The sequence below is a fragment of the Thermobia domestica genome, chromosome 10 (genome assembly GCF_964235325.1).
Source record: "Thermobia domestica chromosome 10, izTheDome1.hap1.1, whole genome shotgun sequence".
In the NCBI taxonomy this organism is placed as follows: Eukaryota; Metazoa; Arthropoda; class Insecta; order Zygentoma; family Lepismatidae; genus Thermobia; species Thermobia domestica.
Window position 1 is genome coordinate 115,327,530 of NC_137463.1, and position 23,201 is coordinate 115,350,730.

The window sequence follows — 23,201 nt, forward strand, 5'->3', positions numbered from 1 at the left end:
TTTACCATATCTCATACCGAACATTGTATTTCGCAGTGGAATGAGAATCTAGGAGGACACTGTGACATTCCACTTAGAGCTTGTGTACGTCGAGTGAATATCTGAACAGTGAATCAGCATATTAATTTTGTTTTATTGTTTCTTCAATCTGTGTTGTTTATATTCACAGATAGTGAAATATGTTTACAGTGAAATACATCTCTCCTCTAAAAACTGTTAGAGACTAGAAACTCATGAATATGAGGAGAAAATAGAAAGTTGTATATATCTACATAATTTTTTTATCTATTTAAAGGTCAGACAGACCTTTGTAACTTCAAGTTTTTATCCTCCCTCTACTTTTATTTATTTTTATAATGAAATAGTGTGTTAAATATATCAAGCATATCAATATATATTAAAGTGTGTGTGTGGTAGTGCACTACGAAAAGGTGATAAGTATTTAGAGTATTGAAGTGAGGATCTCTTTACATCTACCATATCTATGTTCCTGTTTACTATGTGGGAAATAAAACTGCCAGCTCTTACCAGAACCAAAGTCTATTCAATTTGCTGTAGGGTAAGTACCTGTGCTAATGATATGTTTGTTTCAGGAGTGTGATTCAAGGAGGCATTTTCCCCTTGTTTTGGTATGTTTGACCAACTCTCTGTATGGGGCTCAGAGAGAGTATTCTGCCCAAGGAATCAAATAACAGCCATGAGATAGTGAGTTCAAATACAGGCTGCTACCTGTAAAATTTTAAATGTGTTTTTTTTTCTTTTAACCTTATTTAAAATTTGAAACTGACTTACTATTGTAGCATCTTTGAGCATGGCTGTTATGCAGATGGCCCTGAGATCTGCTGTTCCACAAAATTAATTAATATTGCTCTACCGACTTTACAAGGGAGTGGCGGCCCTTACAGGAGAAAACCTTATCTCCAAGAGGGAATGATTTTTTTTCTCATTTGCATTCTATGCAAATATTGCAGTTAATCTGAATATTCCCCGTCTCTCTCCTTCATCAATTTTTTTTTATTTAGTATTTTGTGTTGGTGTTCGTAGGTAACAGTTGTTTCGGCTCTGGCTACCTGGCACCTCACATTGGGAGTAAAGATTACGACTAGTGAGCAGAAAGCTTTATGTGTTTTACATTTTACAAAGACAATCTGTGATTATAGCGCAACCATCTGTATGGAGAATTTTAAAGAAGACGCTTACAAGTTAATCCTTATCGTTTGTAGTTGTTACAAGCCTACAGACTAGGGTTTGCAAATGAAATGTTGCTGCATGACGATGAAGATTTTCTGGATCGTGTCGTCTTCAGTGATGAATCGACATTTTACCTAAGGAAGTGGCTATGTGAACACTCATGATGTTCCAATTTGGCGGTCAACAAATCCCCACGAGTGGTACAGTTGCAATGAGAAGCCTTAAATTAAATGTGTTTTGCCCCATATTCCGGAGGGAAGTTTATGGCCCTTTCTCGCCTATCGACTCGATGTATGCCGTGTGACGAATGGTACTCACATTGAACACTTGTAGCAAAAACTGTTTGAGTTGCTCTTTCGTTTGATGTATTATTTATAATTGTATGTTAAATGTATTAAATACTACAAAACCTCGATATTAATTTTGAAATATCCTATAGATCTATAAGGGTAATGAAATATTAGATTGTGGAAGTTTTCAATTTCCGAGTCTTGAGCGGTCAAATTTTGAATAATATTTTCGTTTAAAAAAAAGCCATTCATGACCTTATTCTATCTGAATCAAACTTGGTATGGTGTTAGACCTTGAACTACTTTGTAAGTGTGTGAAATATTATAGTGTGAAGGGTTCTGGTTTCTAAGTTATGCACAATTAAATTTCTAAATCAATTCATTAGTCACAACGACAACAACCACAGTCTAAATAGAATTAAAGGTTAGCCTTGGACAATAAAAAAATGAAGGATGATTTTTACGACTATGATTAATTTACTTGTATGTATATCATATCATTAGTTTTTTTTTGAACGTACTGTATAACGTCATGATTATCGGTACCATATATATGGCAGGATGGTTGGCCTAAAAATGTCACTGCTTTTCGATCGAGTGTTGCCACTGGGAATAGAACCCGGGACTACTTACACCAAAGGCGAGAGCATCAGCAACTACGTTACGCGGGGCCACATGCAGTAACTTCAGAATTTGAAGAGTTCTTAGGATCATCAAGTTGAAAAGATGGACGCAGCTTCTGTAGTAGTCCCTAAGACAATTGACAATTACTTTATTTTGTTATGTAATGTTAAGTTGTTATTACATCATTCTGTTTCTTTATTTCTTTCTCTTTAATAATAATAATAATAATAATAATAATAATAATAATAATAATAATAATAATAATAATAATAATAATAATAATAATAATAATAATAATAATAAATTAACTGTCTTTTCACTCACACGCTTTTCAGTCTGAGTCCAAGTCCAAAAGACGCAAGTACACACTCCTAACAAGCTTATTTCTGGAACTGAAGTCATCTCGTGGACTTCGTAAAGTCCAAGTTCTTAAGTCTGCGAGTGCATAGTGCGTAGTGTGCGAAGATGTACTTTACTCTTTGGGTGTAATTAACACAATAGTAGCTACTGTCAATACTTTGTATTAAGGTGATTCTTTTTTTTTAAATTTTTATAATTTAATTTGATAATTTTGTTGATAAATGTGAGAATGAGCTTTCCTATAATTTTTACTCGTAATACGAAAATGTTACAGATATGAGAGATGTGAAATTGAAACTTAAAACATTCTCTGAATATCCTATATAACGACATTTATAATAATACTAGTGTCAATTACTGGGTTAAAATAAGAAAAAAAATTAGTAATAAGTTCCGTTAGTCATATAATTATATGTGATAATTAAATTGAAATTCATCGTAATATGGCCCATAACAAACATTGTACCATTTTATATCAGGAGCGTCATTTCAGATTTTGCTTGGGGGGGGGCAAGACCCCTTGATATAAGTAAAATTTCACGCGTTTCACTGATTTACTACTATTCTATTGATAAAATCTATATACATCTCAAACTCAGGGGGGGGCAAATGCCCCTCCCTGCCCCCCCTAAATGACGCCCCTGTTTTATATCCATCTGTATTGAAACAAAGCGGTGGTTGAGCGATTGACTGTAGAAATTCAAATTCCGATTAGTGATAATTTCACGGCCTTCTTTTATTGCAAGTGTAAACTTTTTAGTCAGTAGAGAAGAAGGCATGGATCATGGGTCAAAATTGATGACGATGGGTAGGGGCATGAGTTTTTCGCACTAAGAATTTACGAATTTCGCGTTTCGTTTATCATATTTCGCGTTTTGTCACACTTTCCAAATAAGTTTCGCAATTTGTAGCTCTTATGGAAAAGATGTTCCCTGACATTTTTTACAATTGTTACTTTTATTCATAGATCACTGCAGAAATAAACCATTAATTATCTAAAAACAAAATACACTGATATTTTACTTGACATTGTAAGTATCGTTTATAGAAAATTATGTATTTAAAAAAATCAAATTGAAGGAAAAATCAACAACTAAACTTACTATCAGTAGGAAAGTTTTGCTGTCTTCTGAAAACACGTAAGCACGTTACATGTTTCCACATTTTCCTTTTTCATTGTTGTACGTTTGTCACTTATCATCCAGTTCATGCCATTGGCAAGCTAACTAAAATGGCTCCTCCCCATCCACCTGCGATGGTGAAAACTAACGTGCAATATGTTCTCTATAGCCGTGTCCGAATAACCCAAAATGTACCGTTCATGCCACGTTCTACCGTTCCGTCAGCGGAAAACTGGCGTTTTTAAATTAATGAAAACGTATTTTTAAAATTTCGCGCTACTTCGCGTATTGTTAGAAATTTCGCGCAAAGCAGTAAATTTCGCGTTTTGTTGCGCAACGGAAACCAATGAAAATGCACATAGAATATCATAAAACGTCAAGAAACTGAAAATTACTTAATTCTGACGCACGCATTTCGTTTTATCGCGCAATGCGAAAAACTCGTGCTTCTAACGATTGATTTCGGTGGGTAGTGGGTCAGAGTGGATGATGGTGGATTGTGAGTCAGAGTGGGCCACAGTGGGTAGTGGGTCAAGTTTTCATTAACCCACACCATCTCTGACTGGTGGATCATGTGTTTGATTGCCTCTGGGTCTTCCGAGGCATGAGCCATTTATAAACTTTCATCACTGCTTCGTACACTTAATCAATATCTATCAAACAGGAGCGTCATTTGAGCAGGGCAGGAGGGCAATTACCTCTGAGTTTGAGGAATACATGATGTTTAATAAATTAATAAAAGACGTGAAACTCCTATGTTGGTGGAAAGTCTTGCCCTCCCCTTAGCAAAACAAGAAATGGCGCTACTCATATCAAGGAGCCTCTTCTTGCCACCTCTGACCGTGTTTGCTCTGATACCTGTTAACCGAGAAATAGACATAGCCATTCTATACTTATGTATACCCCACTTTGGAACTGTGAAATATCGTAGGACATTCATTGATCATGCTTGAAGAAACGTCATAGGTTCGCGCAAATGTGTTTTATATAACACACAATTAATTAGCTCGTTGGAAATTGAAATTGTGGTCGCTATAATTGCTTTAAAACATGCAATGTAAAAAAGAGAGCTTTTGGGGTGCTAAAACACGTCTAATTCTGTGACCAAAATAACACCATGATGTTTATGAAGCCGAGCCGTGATACATCATTCATTATCAGATAAAACATCTACTTACATAATTATGAAGATGCAACAATAATACATGTAAATCACATATCTAGATGTGGAAATGTGTTTCATATATTTCACAATTTCACTTCCCGAATTTTATTGAAACACCCTACAATAATTAAAATCTAAATTCCGGATGAAACAAAAGCTATCGTTTCCAATCTACAATAACTTGTTTCGGAATGCTTATTAATTATTCAACAACCAAGCACTTGAAGTTAATTGGGATTGTCTTTTTATTTTGTACATCCTAGCACATTATAAAATAAACACTTCATTTTCGTCATTTTTATCCATTTAGTTTGTTTAGAAAAAGGGAAACAAGAAATTTCATAAAAAGAAACAAAGAATAAGTAAATATTTTACTGTATTGTATTAGTGCACATAAATCTTCCTTTTACGGTGATAGTTTACGCACAGTAGCATCCCCATAATTATGACATCAAAATTACCTTTTTGTACGAATGGCTTCTGAGTCTTAACTGTGCTCTCGCGTGAAGAAATGGCATTAATTTCACTGAAAATTGTTTTCTTCTTATCTCGTGAGATAGCTAAACAGAAATATTTGTTTAGATAATATTTTGTCTGGTGGGAAGAAGCTTGCATTGCACGCTTAGTTGGCGAAATATCTCTTACTGTTAAAATGTTAGATGATTTATTTTTGTTTAAAATAATCAAATGCATCCGTTTTCTTTCATTTAATTCGTACTATAAGATAAAAAAAAGATCATTAGAGGGGAAGAAACGGTTATTGTAACTTCTTTAAAAAAAAAAAAAAAAAAAAAAAAAAAAACTTGCCTTTAAACGGGTATCATGGTCTGTATCGTACGAAAAATCTTTTTTTTCTTCTTTTTAAATGTTAATTATAAGTCTTTGTCTGGCCGTGAGAGTCCTTAAAAAACTTCAAATTGCTGTGATTTGATAAAGAAAAAAAAGCTTGCTTTGCTCGATGGGAAAGCATGCGTAATAAATCGAGAATAGTGCATTGTTTGGTTACTGTTCACTTAGTTCCGTTAGACGCTAAGAGATGGCAGTACAGTACAATTCACCGCCACGCGAGAGGTAAGCACTTTACTCCAGTGACGTATAATGTAATTGCTGCATAAAGTACACGAGCTTTCATCGGGGGTGTAACTCAGTGGTAGAGTGTCTGCTTCGCATGCAGCAAGTCCTGGGTTCGAACCCCAGCACCTCCATCTACAATTTTTATTACATGTGATTTTCTCTAGCAACGTGCTTGCTGAATCGTAATGAAAATACCTATATGGAATATATGTGAACAAATAGAAAGTAATTTTTCATAAATACTCGTATTTCTATTAATCTACTACTGATTCTTTTCTGTTTAAACATTATTATTACTGTACTGTACTACTACTGTGAATTTGATTATACAAAAGCAGTAATAACAACATCTAGAAATGAAACGTGATTAATAAGGGACATGTTGGAAGGCTTGTGGGCTGATCAGGGCCGATTTAAGATATCAGGAGCCCGGTGCCTATTAGGGCTCTATTCTTTATTATATTTATTTAGTAGGGAAACCAAACAAAATTTCAGTCCTCGATACATAAAAATGTATTTAATGAAAATACTATAAAGAAAGGACTTAGAATTGAAGGGATTAGGGCAGTGATTCGAAACCGCTTTTGACCGGCGAGACACTTCGGTAAACGCCCAGAATAACTCGACATTTGTTCGATTTTTATTATTAATAATAAGCCTATCAGTTTTAACAGTGTAAGCCTATAAGTATCTATGTAGCATTGACTCTATGAAGTATTTGGCATTGTTGTTGCAGCTGGAGGCGTTGAGTGGTGCAGTCTGTCTCAAAATTAACTTTAACAAACTATTAAATGCTTCATGATGTTTTAAATTTTAAAATTTCCGCGACTTACCCATATGGGATTGCCTGACACACCGGTTGAGAACCATTGGATTAGAGGATGAAGGTGTACAACAAATTGTATACATTTCAAGAAAATTCAAGTCAAAAGTTTTCCTGTGTAACATATTCCCTTCTTATTTTTTAATTTCTTCATCCACACGAGGAATCACTTAAATTTAAATGTTGTATAGCAACAATGACACAAAACACTTTTATTCACCACCAGAACTCATTTGTTTTATATATACAGTGTTTTGAACATCACTTAAAAAAAATTATGGGAACGGTCTTACTCACCCCCCCCCCCCAATGTTGAAGACAGATTTGCGCCGCTGGGCGGATCTGGAAGGCAAAACTGGGAGGCTAGCCAGAACCCAGACTAGGATAGTTATATCATGAGTTTACAATTTTTCATAGAGTCCTGCAGAAGCTCCCAACTTAACTCTCTCCCGTTGGATATTATAGCTACATTGAACGTTGACATTGTGGACCTCAAGTATTGATTTACACATTGCATAACAGATAAACTGCAACTGAAACTATATCCAATGTTTCAAAAATTTTCCAACAAACAATAAAAGCCAACGGTTACTATAAACTTCCAAAAATATATAAATAACAGTTTTAATTATTTTTGTCACTCAAAAAACTGAGGAGACCAAGGCTTACCTGTGCTAGATCCGCCATTGGACATGATCACGAAGAAATCACATAAGTTTAATAAGAATTAGACACGGGATATTACAAAATATGAGCTTTGATAACCCCAAAACATTATTTTTCCACATCAAAATGCAGAAAAGTGACTTTATAATGTTAGTTTTGCTATCGAGAAGTGGGTAGGTAAGGAAGAGTTAATTTTGTTTTAAATATCACCTTCACATCCATCAGTAAAATTCTTTGAAACTTCAAAATCGGTGAATATATTCTTTGTTATTAATGATCATTCTGAAACATGATAGTGATCTCATTTTTCTCTTCGTCGCACGGTGGTCCCAATTTCCGAAACCGTAACCAAAAGTCGAAAACGTAATTTAGTCTTTCTAAAACTCACTGGATAGGGTTTTAAGATTCCTAGTGTCGAATTTAATATTATATATATATATATATATATATATATATATATATATATATATATATATATATATATATATATATATATATATATATATATATATATATATATATATAAACTAAAAATAAAAACGAAATGGTGGACTTATAATGAAAAATAATTTGATTTCAACAACAACAATGGTTATTGGAGGGTTTCCGAGGTCATTGATTTCGAATTTCATATTACTTTTTGAAAACATAAAATGATGGCCTTAAAATAAAAATAATTCGATTTCAGTAAAAAATCAATATTGAAAGTTTTCCCAGGTCATTGATTTTGAATTTTAGATAAATTAAATGATAAAATAAATTCCTTACTACTTTCTACTGAATATTTTTATTCATTTTGTATCAAACAAAATGAAAGCTTGCAATGCGCGCCTAAAATCAAATTCATATCGAAGCAGCATCAGCGAAAACCTCTCTTCAGCTTTGGGGGTGACGGGTAATATCGTTCCCATATTTTTTCTTAAGCGATGTTCAAAATATTAACAAACTTGAAAAACAGTGCTGCGGAGGATCAGGGGAAGCAGAGTTGTCTTCAACATTGGGAGGCGGGAAGATTTGAGGCTTATTCTGGGGGGACATCAATTCAAAATGGCAATCGGACACAAATCTTAACATTTCTCTCCAAAAAACACATTTCAAATCGGATTATTGGGGGGGGGGGACAGTCATCTCCAGTTCCAAGATTGGAGGGGACATGTTCCCCTCATTCCCGCTTTGATTTGCGCCAGTGCGAAGCAGACAAACTCAAATAAAACAAAATAGGGCAAGCCAAGGCAGTTACTTTTATTTTATATAAAAGATGAACAATTTAAAATACGTTGAGACTGAGATCAAATTTACTTACTTTCAATCGTTGACTAAATTTAGAAAACAATTAAATAGCTACAAACACATGGAAATGGAGAATGACTGAAAATTGTGTTTACTTGCGTTCAGAAAGATCGCAAAATGGAAATAGACTTCGACAACCAGTTAATGTTGTCGACTATGTGCAGTTAATTTTTTTTTTTTTTTTTTTTTTATTATTAAGAAAATGGTAGTTTGTAACAGTAAAGATACCAATCGACTATTTAGGTCTTAAAAGTCTCCAAATCGAGTTTCGATTTAGAGGGTTTGATCACGTTTCTGTTAATCGGAACCACATCAGGTACAGGCAGGCCCGTATTTATGGGAAATTTCTACAGGTCCCTTAAAATTTTCACTGTACACTTGCAAATGAACTATAATATGGTGATGAACTGTGATATGGTTGGATCGGGTCCCCCTAACTCATATGCCCCAGCCCCCTACATTTTTGGGTTGACTACCGGCCAGGGTAGAGGGTCCGAGAAAATGTTGATTCAGGCCAGATTCTGCCTGTTGCTTTATGAGAAAAGGAAATGAAATCTTTTAGGTTATATATATATTAGTGAACTTGAGGAAGGAACACGTGGCCACAAATCAAGAAGTGAAGTACAAGTTTTTAGTACATATACGTATTTTAACAGGGTTTGCATTATTTTTGATTGTATTCTGAAATTCAACTGAGATTGGGGTTAGCAGATTTATAAAATCAAAAAGGAGAACACATGATCGCCTTCTGACCTCTAAAATATTCCCTATTGCCTATATTTAAATTTATTTACAGTAGTCCTATTACATTACGTAAGAAACTGTTTTCTTTTTATATATAAGAAAAAATTATCAAAGATAAATTTGTATATAAAGATGCATGTATGCATTGGTGGCTTACCAAAAGAAAGCAGGTTTAGTGGTACATTTTGCCACGTTGAGCAGTGGTTCTGAACCTCTTCGAGGACCTAGTGCCCCTTAGGTGAATGTGATGTCCTAATCGCCCCCCAGCCTTATCTTAACCCAATTCACCCACGCACAAGGCTGAATATAATATTTAGACGAAGCAGACTAAGGAACCAGAAAAATACTTCAATATTTCATATCAGCTTAATAGACATTATTATTTGTTAAAAAAAAAAAAAAAAAAAAAAAAAAAACTATTCATAATTTCTAAACTGCATAATGGCTTTCGTCCAATAATAAGAAAAAAAAAGTCCAATAGATCATGAAATCTCAAACGGCCTCTAAACAGTTTAATACCCTCCAATCACCCTGTTTTGTTTCAGCGCCCCCTTTGGAATTAAGAACACCTCCTGGGGGCGTTAACGCCCACATTGAAAACCACTGGAATAGAACAATGTCACTTGCAAACTTGCTATCATCACCATGTCCATCAAACTTGCTTTGTCCATGATTTATAATTCAAATTTAAAGTTCTGCTTTCAGTGTATAAACATTGACTCTATTTTAGTATCTGTCCACAAAGACTTCATTTCGAAAAATATCCTCATTGCAGTTGAATATGAAAAGAAAAGGAAGGGGGGGGGGAGATACTGTTATTTTTGTAGTTTTGAAGTTTGTAGAACACTGCTTAGAAATGAGTCTATAGTTTTCTTAGTCTGGTGTAACTTGTGAGTTTTAACATTTAAAAAGATGTCAACATAAAAATAAGACGTCATAGATATCCGTCTTACATTGTTAGTTACAACATATAGAATCTGTGCAACAGGTGACTGCAAAATTGGCTAAAACGGTGAACGGGGGTGTAACTCAGTGGTAGAGTGTCTGCTTCGCATGCAGAAAGTCCTGGGTTCGAACCCCAGCACCTCCACATGTAATTTTTGTTACACGTGGATTTCTTTACCAACTTTTACTAACCCTTCATGAAAAGTTCATATCGAGTAATACTAGTGTTACATAGATTCTATACAACTAGGTCTTAAAGTTTTGGCGCTCCATCAAGTCATAGTACTTGGATGGAGTTCTGGAAACATTGTTTTTAAGTTAACACATTACTTTTGGGGTCCTAAACTTCAAAATTTATATCCACCAAATTCCATATTTACTGGACCAAGGAATTCTCACCAAATAAGCACCGAAGTTTGAGTTTTCATTCGTTATTCATACATTCTAGTACCAATGTAGATCTCAATTCTTTCTCGTTCTCCGCTATTTGATTTATTGCGTCCTTACATTATCTACAACAAAGCACACCATTTTGTTTTAATAAGTAAGAACATAGCAGAAAAGTTATTGAAGCATAAACCCAGGAAGCAGTGGGGTATTTAGGATTTTGTTTCGAGGCGGGCTATGTACCGGTACAACTCTTCAATAAGCACTTATATTTTTCCTTTTCAGCCTTTAAAACCCAAACACACAAAGGCGTCATTGAGGAAGCAGAGGGGGGGGGGGGCAATTGCCCACCTGAGTTTGAGAATTAAGTATATTTTAATCGATTGTCTAGTAATATACTAGAGAAATAATCGTTTTTACATGACAGAAAGTGTTGAGACAAGTTGAAGCTGAAATATACTAATTGTAGTTTTAGTAGCAAAGGATGTTATATGATATAATACACACAAAAATTTAGAAGTGAATCTAACCTTTTATTCTATTCATAGAAGAAAAAATCGTCCTCTTGGCCTACCTAATTTCCTGGGCTACTTATTCCTCTCTCTTGATTTTCTTTAATTCAAACATTTAGGTCTACCTTTCTTTATAACTAAACGATGTAAATATTCCTGTTATGTTGGTATCCCTGCAAGTTGGTGTGGAACATCAGTTTCGCTTATTAGCTGCTCTTAGTTTTGGTGTTACTAACAACCAGTGTTGGGAAGTAACGTAACGCAAGTAACGCGTTACTTGTAACACGTTACTTTTTAAGTAACGTTTCCTAGTAACGCGTTACATTTTTCCAAAGTAACTGTAACGGTAACGCGTTACAAATTTTTAAATAACGTACCTAGTTTGCGTTACTTTTTTCGCGTTACATTTCGGATGAGTAACTACAATATATGTATATCTTTTTCGGAAACAAATGTTACTTTCCTGTAAGTGAATTTCTCAGAATGAAACAATCGAGCATGAACGTATGTCAGTGACAGACAGTCACAGACACACAGAGAAACAGATAAATTTGTAGTGCCACTTGCTGTTTTTTGAAGATGACAGCCTTTGGGAAATCACGTGTAATGATTGCAAGCACCTGGAAGATTTTGTCGTAGATTTTAACAGCTCCAAATCAATGCATTCAGTGAGTGAACTAGGAGTGCAATGATACCGGTAGTCTATTTTACTTTAATTGGTGTTGTTTTTAAAAAGATGGAGAACGAAAATATTTTACTGTTCGAACATTTGAAAGAATACTTTTTTGTTAAGAGCTGAGAATGATAGTGAACAGAATTTAAAAGTAAAGTGTCTGAAGTACCCCGGCGGAAAATATTTATCAACAACTAGGGTGCCATAATTAACGATTAACAGTAAGAGGTTAATATGAATAAACTGTTTTGATGAGCAGACCTACTTTATTACTAGATAATAGTTTTGCTGATGATATGTAATATTGGAGTTCTTTGAGATCAGTTTGCTTATCCTAGAGTCCCGTTGATTATAGAGTAGTGTAATGTTTCTCTATACTCTTTATTTTTAATTTTACACAACAACATTGTTATTATTATATAATTAATTTAGCAGAATAATTATAAGCAACCATTTTTTCTAACGCATAGGGATGAGCACGAGTCAAGCTAAAATTCGACTCGACTCGAATTCAAGTCGAGTTTCGAGTCAAGTCAAGGGTAATATCCTCGAGTCGAATTCCGAGCCGATTCAGTTTTTTTGCGTCGAGTTTCGAGTCTAGTCGAGTTTGATGAATGGCTCGTTCGTTTTAAGTCGTCTTGAAATCATGGCCTGATTACACTGGAAAACGAAAGCCATGAGAAATGTAAGCTAAACAGTAATATGGAATACTTTTAGTATTGCTCACGAGATGGGACACTACTTGCATCTCGTCTCGTTTCGATAATGAGACCACAAAAGATTTTTTTATAACAAGCTCAGCTCGGCTCGGCTCAACTGAGAAGATGGCTCGAGCTGGCTCGGCTTGGTAAGGATGAGCTATTTGCTCGGTTCGGCTCAATGAGCCGAGGGCTCTAGCCGAGTCGGTTGGGTGAGCTGTTGGCTCGGCTTACTTCTCGGTTCTGGTCGATAGTGAATGAGCTGTGAGCCGAGCTGCTCGAGTCGTTGACAATTCTGAAGCCGGGCCGAGCAGTTTTGAAGATATTTGGCCAGTTCCCTATAACTTTTAACAGTATTCGGCTCGAGCCCAAATACTCAACCTAGACCCTCAACCCAAATTCAGAAGCTCGTGAACAATGTCCTTGACTCCTAGACTTCACGACTACCGAGGTTGGGAATCAACTATCTTTTTAGTATTCAAATACAAACCGCCTACCTTGCTTCTTATATACAATGTTGTTATAATAATAATAATAATAATAATAATAATAATAATAATAATAATAATAATAATAATAATAATAATAATAATAATAATAATAATAATAATAGCGGTAGTAATAGTAGTACGGAAAATTGAAATCATAATTTGTTTCACATTTTTAAAGTTTCGGACCTAAAATTAACGCGTTAGTAACGCGTTACTTTCGAAGTAAAGTAACAGCTACTTTTTTGGAGCAAGTAACGCGTTACTAACGCGTTACATTTTAAGAGAAAGTAAAGTAACTTGTAACGCGTTACATTTTTACAAGTAAATTACCAACACTGCTAACAACAGCCGTCTTGAATCACAATAACAACGGTCGAAAGTATGATAGGAAAAACGAAAGAAAGTAACAATTAAGAAAAAGAAACAGAAGAGTAGAATGAACAAAAGAAAGAAAAAAGAACTCAGTTCTTACATAAGAAGCATAAGAAAATGGAAAGCCAATGAAATTCTTAGAAATGGTAAGAAGGATTATTGTTGTAGGCGGAATGGGAAAAACTAACAAATTTATTTCCGGAGGGAGGGGGTTGAGCCCGATAGCCCCCTAAGTACGCCACTGCCAAGAAAGCTTGAAATGGAGAAATGAAAGAGTCCCCGTCCTTTCTTAGATTGCGGAGAATGTAAATACTAACGCGACAACTTAAAACCACGCTGAAACTATGAAATTTTGTTACTCTCGACTAAAGAAAGAAAAAAAATACATATAAGTGCTTGAGTCTATGTTAGAAAATTACATATAAGTGCTTGAGTCTATGTTAGAAAAACAATCTCATGTCTCTTTTCGCAATATAAAATATTCCTGGTAAGCCAATAACGTATGATATTTTCCAACATCGAGATGATGATGAATATTGTCAAATTCAAAACACTTCTGGGGGCGCGGTGGCTCAGTAATAGAGCGTTCACCTCCGGTGCTTGGGGTCTCTGGTTCGACCCCAGCTCGCGCCGTGTGGACTTTGTGGTGGACAAACACTGTGCTCGTGGGTTTTCTCCGGGTTCTCCCGTTTCCTCCCACCTTCTTCATTCTACCATTTCACTCATCTCTCATCATCACCGTCTCCTTTAGCCTAACCGGCATAATCGTGGGACGTAAAACTTAAATATTTATTTCATTTCAAAACACTTCTATTTCACCTTTCCAGGCCTTGAAATGTCAACAAATCGAAGGTCAGATTGTGATATTCATTACTTTCTTTCGATGATCAATTAAATACATATTTTTCAAGTAGCCAAATATTTAGACGTTCGGAATTTCAAACAAAAATATTAAAATTATGTTTTTGGTGTAGTGTAATTATTTTTGGTGTACTTTCCACCAAATTTCCACCAAAAATGGTATGTTTTCCACCTTCCACCCAGCAATTCGAGTACTTTTTTCACCAAAATTTAAACCCTAGTTATAAACACACACACACACACACACACACACACACACACACACACACACACACACACACACACACACACACGATAATATTACGTTCATGTGAGCAATTTCAAATATCTGAAATCTCATTTTAGATGTTTATCTTGAGTGATATTCTCCCTCTAAAACATACAAGATCAAAAATTATGGGCGTTTCCTTATAATGGAATTTTGTAGTGTGCTGGTTCCTACGCCACTGCAACTATGGGTGGATGACAGGCTGCTTGCTTATTCGTCAAACTATTTAAGATGCAAAATTCTGGATCAATCAAGTATAAGTATAATGAATCTAAGGAATCATATGAGAAAAAAAATAACATTGATTCTAGCATGCCGCATAACCTTTTCATTATGGTTTAGTAAATGTGTTGGTAAAGAAATCCACGAGCAACAAAAAATACAGATGGAGGTACTGGGATTCGAACCCAGGACTTTCTGCATGCGAAGCAGACACTCTACCACTGAGTTATACCCCCGACATGGCTCCCATGCCCCTTTTTCAGTAATTTCTTGCACATATTCTATATGTTATAAATAAGGCTCGGATATCTGTGACGTCTTATTTTTATCTTGGCATTTTTTTAAATGTTAAAATTCGCAACTTACACCAGACTAAGAAACCTATAGGCACATTTTTAAACAGTGTTCTACAAGCTTTAAAACTACAAAATAGTAGTCTTCCTTTTTTTTCTAATATATTCAACTGCAATGCTGAATGTAAGAGGATATTTTTGAAAATGAAATCTCTGTGGACAGATTAGACAGTCTGATTAGAGATGGGAAAGCTTTATTATTATGGTATTTCACAGTGGCGGCGGTTGGACGTTAAAAGTGAGGGGGCAAGACATGGTCTGAATATTTGTATATAAATGTTAGTTTTCCTGGTTGTTTCTAACATTTTGTTTGACGAAAGGTTGTATAACTAATAGGATACTATATTTTCAGTTAAAATACCGTATATCGTATATAATAGTTTATTAAGTAAATTGAGAAGAACAACGCAAGTAGATACTACCCCTTTGTACTCTTAAACAACGAAAGTGTAAGAAGAGATTTGATTCCTTGCTCATGAAAATCTTAAAATTCTGTCTGGAAAATTGTGTGATCAGATTATTTAATAAATTTGCAAAACAAATAAATAGAAAGGATAATATTAATCATAGTAATGAATAATGGTGCTCGTTTTGCAAAAGTTATATTGAAACTGAGGATTAATGAAAAACTTAATATTTAATTCCACACATGCTATTAAATGTATGTTATTACTCTTAGAAAATGAAAGGCAGTAAATACTACAAGCATATGCTACGACATTTAAAGAAATATTTGCTTTTGCAACTTCTTGAAATATGTTCGTTGCCATTAGGTGCAGTTTTCACTTTCTTGGAACGCATCAAAACACAACAATACTTAGAATCAATCCACACTTCAGTTATACAAAATAAACTTAAAACCTAGAATTATGTTGAATTTACTAAATTTTATTGTATATACACTCGTACATCCTTAAACACAACACTTCACTCGTATATTACACTACAAAACAATGGAAAAGATAGAAGTTGTTTCTTATCACGCTCTTTTTAATCGATATTCCTTACTTTAGAAAGAAGAAAAGACATTTTAGGAACTGTCAATTTTCGTGCAATTAAAGAATAACTTGTGAAGTAGGCCCTACTTTTTTGCATAATGTTCTTTCGATTAGCTTCAAAGCGGCTCACTAACATATCGAGCTCTTGTAAGAAGAAATGAAAGTATGCTGAAATTGTGCTCCAATAGGTTATTTTTTGGGGTTATTTTCTGTGGCGATTAAAACGCAATTACTGTAGCTTTCTTTACTCCACGGGAAGACAACCAATACGTATTCACGCAACAGCAAATATTATATGGCAGCATTTTTTCCTATTAATCAGTAACACATACAAAATCGTTACATTTCCAAATGAAACTATATACATTAATTGGTTACTTAAAAAAAGTGCGGGGGCAACTGCCCCCCTTTGCCCCCCCTAATCGCCGCCCATGGTATTTCAAATAAAAGAAAATTAAATCTGTTAGACATTGTGTGTTTTCAATAGAATGGACCTGGCTACAATAGTGAACCAATAACATTCACATACCCAGGTCCTCTAGCACAAATTTACAGAGCAGCACACAAGCTGAGGGATTCATTGTACTAGCTGCCAAATATAAGTTCTGTAAGTTCAGTATGCAGTACACACTGCATAAATAAATTATGAATTTGTTCCAATAGAATGAGGAAAACTTCAGGATAATATTGGCAACTAGTGACATGCTTTTTAGTGCCAAAAATTGAGTTTTCCTTCAATTGAGTTTATTGATGCCAAAAATTGAGTTTACGCATGAGAATTCACTCTCAAACAGGCCAATTTGTTTAATTTGATGTGATCTATCGATTCCTACATACCTTATTTTTGCACATTATAGATAATAAGTTTAAAAGTAAATCATTATCACTGGTTACAGCTCATTAACAATACTCTGCACTCTTGCTTTGCTACTGTCATAATCAAGACTCATACTTCAGTATCACTTTCACCTTAGCCTGGTTCTCTTGCAGTATCAGTGTTTAGGATTATCAATAAATCCATTGATGATTTCAGGAGCAGTCCGGGGGATTTACGCAGTATTTAGAAAATCCTGCTAATGCTCTACATGAGTTACTAGTGAATTTACAGTACTATTTTCAGCATTCGTGTATTTGAAAGAAATGATTGAGGTAAAAAATTTTCCGGCTCTACTATTATTTTTCCGGAAAGTTTTCCCTTCTAAACAAATACCCACAAACAAGTATTGCTAATAGTTTTATTTTTGTGTGTGTGTGTGTGTGTCTGGAATACCATAATACAACTCCTTTCTCTCTAATCAGACCGTCTAGTCGGGCATGTTAAAATTAATGTGATTTTTTTTTCTGATTTCTTATACGTACTCATCATCATACGTTTAAATGATTGATTCAGAATTTTGCAGCTTAAATAGTTTGACAAAGAATCAACCAGCCTATTAGCGACCCTTACTTTCACTGGTGTTAACACCAACACACTCTGAAATTTCATTAAAAGAAAACGCAAGTAATTTTCCATCCTACATATATTGTAAAGGGCGAAAATCGCATAAGAAACAGTTCCAGGTATATAAAACTACTTACATATAAAAGTACAACTTTCATGTGTGTTTGTGTGTGTTATAACTAGGCTAGGATTTTTTTCCGAAAAAATTGGTGGGTTAAAAGGTGGAAAAAAGCAGTTTATGGTGCAAAATTTGGTAAAAGATAAAATATCCTAATATATAATTACACTACATTGCCAACACAATGTTAATATTTTTGTTCGATGTCCTGTACTTCTGAATACTTGGCCATTTGAAAACTACATCTTTAATTGATTATCGAAACAATGTAAATGAATATCACAATTTTACCTTCGATTTGCTGATATTTAAGAGATGGAAAAGCGAAATAGATGTATTTTGAATTCGAGAACATTCATCATCTTAATGTTAGAAAATACCAGGCGTTCTGGCTTTGCCAGGAGTAAGTACTTTGTAATGCAAGAATCAAAATAAGATTAGTTTTTCTAACATTGCCTCAAGCTCTTTTCTTTTACCAAAGACAATTTGTAATTTTACTCTCTTAAATCGAGAGTAGTAAAGTTTTATAGTTTCATCATGTTCTTAAAATATCACGTTAGTGTTTACGTTCTCCGCAATCTAAGATAAGGCGGGTGACACTTTTATTTCTGTCTCATGCCTCCCTGAGTTTACGTTTCGATAACTTTTCTACTATGTTATTACTTATTTAAACACAACTGTATACACGTCATAGACATTCAAGTCTTACATTGTCAGTTACAACATATAAAATCTCTGCAGCAACTAGCGGAAAACGAAAGAATTGAGACCTAAATTGATGCAATATGTATGAATAACGAATGAAAACTTTAGTGCTTATTTGGTGATAATTTTTTGATTGAGAGGAGAAAATTCTTTCTGTGGAATTTGGTTATCATAAATTTCGAGTTTGGAATCGTAAAAATCATGTGGTAACTAAAAAATAATGTTTCCGATGATTTGGTGGAGCACCAAAAATTGAAGGTGTAGTTGTAATGTATATAACCTATGAATCACTGAATATAAACCTTTTGATTATGGTTCAGTAAATGCGTTGGTAAAGAAATCCATGTATAACAAAAATTACATGTGGAGGTGCTGTGGTTCGAACCCAGGACTTTCTGCATGCGAAGCAGACACTCTACCACTGAGTTACACCCCCGTTGATAACTTTAGCCAATTTCGCAGTCATCTGTTGCACAGATTTTATATGTTATAACAAGTAACAATGTAAGACTTGGTTATCTATGACGTCTCATTTTACATCTTTTTATTTGTTTGTTTTTTCGGTATACAAACCCAGCTTCTAAGTTACATCGGGAAGACAATAGGCTATTTAGAATGTTTGATGTGTATCCTAAGGGAGCAGGACATGCATTCAAGGAGATATTTTAAAATTTATACTCCGAAAGTACTATCTTACGAGTTACTCATATTAAGAAGATTAAACTGGGTATCGTATATGAACTCATCACTAAGATCAAGTAGGCATGTGTCCCATTGTATTTCAAACTGCTGCTTTCAAGGGGAAGAAAGATTATTTTTTACATGATTTATACAAATTCGTCCTGGATTTTACAGAGGAAAATTTAGATGTCACCATTTTTTTTTAATAAGTCGGTCGCGGTTTGTACTACACGTTTATAACTTAAAAACATTATTTATCGTTACAAATTCAGGATCTCAAAATAAAAATTCAGGATAAAGTTTGTAAAGAATATTGTTTGAGAAGGAAAGAGTTTATTATTATTATTATTATTACTAAATAATAATAATAATAATAATTATCTGAGAAAGTAAACCAAGCTACACCAGGCTAAAAAAATTATAGGCTCATTCTACAAAGTTCAAAGCTACAAAATAAAAGCCTCTCACTTTTTTAAAATCACATTCAACTGCAATGCTGACTGTAAGAAGATACAGAGGTTTTTCAGCCTACGTTTGACCGATTTCGTTCCTTCTCCCTCCCGGGCAGAATAGACTCACCCGACCTGCCTCGTGGCATCCTAGAGTGTTGTGCAGTGGGTTTCTGGGAACGGAGTTGTTTTTCCGCGCGGACGTCAATAACGCACAAAACAGGGCCATTATTGTGAGTGTTGTGTTAAATTTGTTTCCAAGTGTGTGGGTTTCTGCTCTGTTACCGAAATGCCGCCCAAACTAAACCGGCTTTGGGAAGGTTATGTTGCGGTTCTTTATGACGTCCACTTTAGTGTTTCTGTCATTAGAAAACAGTGCAAAAAGATTGGTTGCAACATCAGTTTAAGTGGAATAAAAATGTTATTAAAAAGTACAAGGGCAACGAAGCTCCACTATTTGGATCACCAACGAAGTTGCCTAGAAAGCGGGAATGCACCAAGGCCACCTCCACCATGCAGAGGAAACTTCGCAAAATGGCAATGGTAGGAAATTCGCCAACACAAAATTGTATGGGAAATCGTCTTGACGTGTCTTTGGGAATTGTGACCCGGACGTTACACCATCAACTCAAACTGGAAAGAGTCATGAAAGATCGCGGCCATCTTCTCATGGATGCCCACCAAAAGAAACGAAAGTGCAACGCCCGGAAGCTGTACGAACAGTATCTGGCAAAACAAAGGTGGATGTATGTCGTAACGCTCGATGAAGCACGGATTGACCTTTCTGATTGCGGCAAACCGAGAGCCATCATGTACCGAGAGAAAGGCGCCAAGAACTTCAGAAGGTGGGTCCGTGTCTGCAAAGAATCCTTCCCAAAAGGGTTCATGGTCGTTACTGGCTACTGTTACCGAGGTAAACTGAAGATTCGTAGGGTGGCGAAGAACTGCAAAATAAATTAGCACTATTTTCAGGAGCAGATCATGTGGCCGATATACGAATATGAGATTCCAACAATGTACGGAAATGACGCCAATCTGGTGCGCATTCATATGGACAAGGGCTCATCACATATCTCATCGCATTCTACAGGGAGATGGAGGAGGCAAGTAGTATACAGGTGATAGCTTTCAATGAGGTACCTGTTAAATCTCCTGATGCAAGTCCTATGGACTATTGTGGATTTGGATTGCTGAGGCGGGCTTTGGGAAAACGACGTGTTACAACTGTGGACGAAGAATCAATCAGCCTACTATCGACCCATACTTGCATTGGTGTTGATACCAACACACACTGAAATTTCATTAAAAGAAAACGCAAGTAATTTTCCATCCTACATATATTGTAAAAGGCGAAAATCGCATAAGAAACAGTTCCAGGTATATAAAACTACTTACTTATAAAAGTACAACTTTCATGTGTGTTTGTGTGTGTTATAACTAGGCTAGGATTTTTTTCCGAAAAAATTGGTGGGTTAAAAGGTGGAAAAAAGCAGTTTATGGTGTAAAATTTGGTAAAAGATAAAATATCCTAATATATAATTACACTACATTGCCAACACAATGTTAATATTTTTGTTCGATGTCCTGTACTTCTGAATACTTGGCCATTTGAAAACTACATCTTTAATTGATTATCGAAACAATGTAAATGAATATCACAATTTTACCTTCGATTTGCTGATATTTAAGAGATGGAAAAGCGAAATAGATGTATTTTGAATTCGAGAACATTCATCATCTTAATGTTAGAAAATACCAGGCGTTCTGGCTTTGCCAGGAGTAAGTACTTTGTAATGTAAGAATCAGAATAAGATTAGTTTTTCTAACATTGCCTCAAGCTCTTTTCTTTTACCAAAGACAATTTGTAATTTTACTCTCTTTAATCGAGAGTAGTAAAGTTTTATAGTTTCAGCATATTCTTAAATTATGACGTTAGTGTTTACGTTCCCCGCACTCTAAGATAAGGCGGGTGACACTTTTATTTCTGTCTCATGCCTCCCTGAGTTTACGTTTCGATAACTTTTCTACTATGTTATTACTTATTTAAACACAGCTTTATACACGTCATAGACATTCAAGTCTTACATTGTCAGTTACAACATATAAAATCTCTGCAGCAACTAGCGGAAAACGAAAGAATTGAGACCTACATTGATGCAGTATGTATGGATAACGAATGAAAACTTTAGTGCTTATTTGGTGATAATTTTTTGATTGAGAGGAGAAAATTCTTTCTGTGGAATTTGGTTATCATAAATTTCGAGTTTGGAATCGTAAAAATCATGTGGTAACTAAAAAATAATGTTTCCGATGATTTGGTGGAGCACCAAAAATTGAAGGTGTAGTTGTAATGTATATAACCTATGAATCACTGAATATAAACCTTTTGATTATGGTTCAGTAAATGCGTTGGTAAAGAAATCCATGTATAACAAAAATTACATGTGGAGGTGCTGTGGTTCGAACCCAGGACTTTCTGCATGCGAAGCAGACACTCTACCACTGAGTTACACCCCCGTTGATAACTTTAGCCAATTTCGCAGTCATCTGTTGCACAGATTTTATATGTTATAACAAGTAACAATGTAAGACTTGGTTATCTATGACGTCTCATTTTACATCTTTTTATTTGTTTGTTTTTTCGGTATACAAACCCAGCTTCTAAGTTACATCGGGAAGACAATAGGCTATTTAGAATGTTTGATGTGTATCCTAAGGGAGCAGGACATGCATTCAAGGAGATATTTTAAAATTTATACTCCGAAAGTACTATCTTACGAGTTACTCATATTAAGAAGATTAAACTGGGTATCGTATATGAACTCATCACTAAGATCAAGTAGGCATGTGTCCCATTGTATTTCAAACTGCTGCTTTCAAGGGGAAGAAAGATTATTTTTTACATGATTTATACAAATTCGTCCTGGATTTTACAGAGGAAAATTTAGATGTCACCATTTTTTTTTAATAAGTCGGTCGCGGTTTGTACTACACGTTTATAACTTAAAAACATTATTTATCGTTACAAATTCAGGATCTCAAAATAAAAATTCAGGATAAAGTTTGTAAAGAATATTGTTTGAGAAGGAAAGAGTTTATTATTATTATTATTATTACTAAATAATAATAATAATAATAATTATCTGAGAAAGTAAACCAAGCTACACCAGGCTAAAAAAATTATAGGCTCATTCTACAAAGTTCAAAGCTACAAAATAAAAGCCTCTCACTTTTTTAAAATCACATTCAACTGCAATGCTGACTGTAAGAAGATACAGAGGTTTTTCAGCCTACGTTTGACCGATTTCGTTCCTTCTCCCTCCCGGGCAGAATAGACTCACCCGACCTGCCTCGTGGCATCCTAGAGTGTTGTGCAGTGGGTTTCTGGGAACGGAGTTGTTTTTCCGCGCGGACGTCAATAACGCACAAAACAGGGCCATTATTGTGAGTGTTGTGTTAAATTTGTTTCCAAGTGTGTGGGTTTCTGCTCTGTTACCGAAATGCCGCCCAAACTAAACCGGCTTTGGGAAGGTTATGTTGCGGTTCTTTATGACGTCCACTTTAGTGTTTCTGTCATTAGAAAACAGTGCAAAAAGATTGGTTGCAACATCAGTTTAAGTGGAATAAAAATGTTATTAAAAAGTACAAGGGCAACGAAGCTCCACTATTTGGATCACCA

The 23,201-nt window shown here is 35.0% G+C and overlaps 5 non-coding genes across 5 annotated transcripts; 2 read left to right on the top strand and 3 right to left on the bottom strand.

Moving 5' to 3' along the window:
• The first annotated feature begins 5,884 nt into the window (after positions 1-5,884).
• Positions 5,885-5,956, top strand: TRNAA-CGC (transfer RNA alanine (anticodon CGC)). The gene has a single exon. It is a non-coding gene; the product is annotated as a tRNA-Ala (tRNA).
• Positions 5,957-10,366: 4,410 nt separating this feature from the next.
• Positions 10,367-10,438, top strand: TRNAA-CGC (transfer RNA alanine (anticodon CGC)). Its single transcript has one exon. It is a non-coding gene; the product is annotated as a tRNA-Ala (tRNA).
• A 4,503-nt stretch (positions 10,439-14,941) lies between these two features.
• TRNAA-CGC (transfer RNA alanine (anticodon CGC)) lies at positions 14,942-15,013 on the bottom strand. The gene has a single exon. It is a non-coding gene; the product is annotated as a tRNA-Ala (tRNA).
• A 3,743-nt stretch (positions 15,014-18,756) lies between these two features.
• TRNAA-CGC (transfer RNA alanine (anticodon CGC)) lies at positions 18,757-18,828 on the bottom strand. The gene has a single exon. It is a non-coding gene; the product is annotated as a tRNA-Ala (tRNA).
• Positions 18,829-21,967: 3,139 nt separating this feature from the next.
• On the bottom strand, positions 21,968-22,039 carry TRNAA-CGC (transfer RNA alanine (anticodon CGC)). Its single transcript has one exon. It is a non-coding gene; the product is annotated as a tRNA-Ala (tRNA).
• Positions 22,040-23,201: the final 1,162 nt, after the last annotated feature.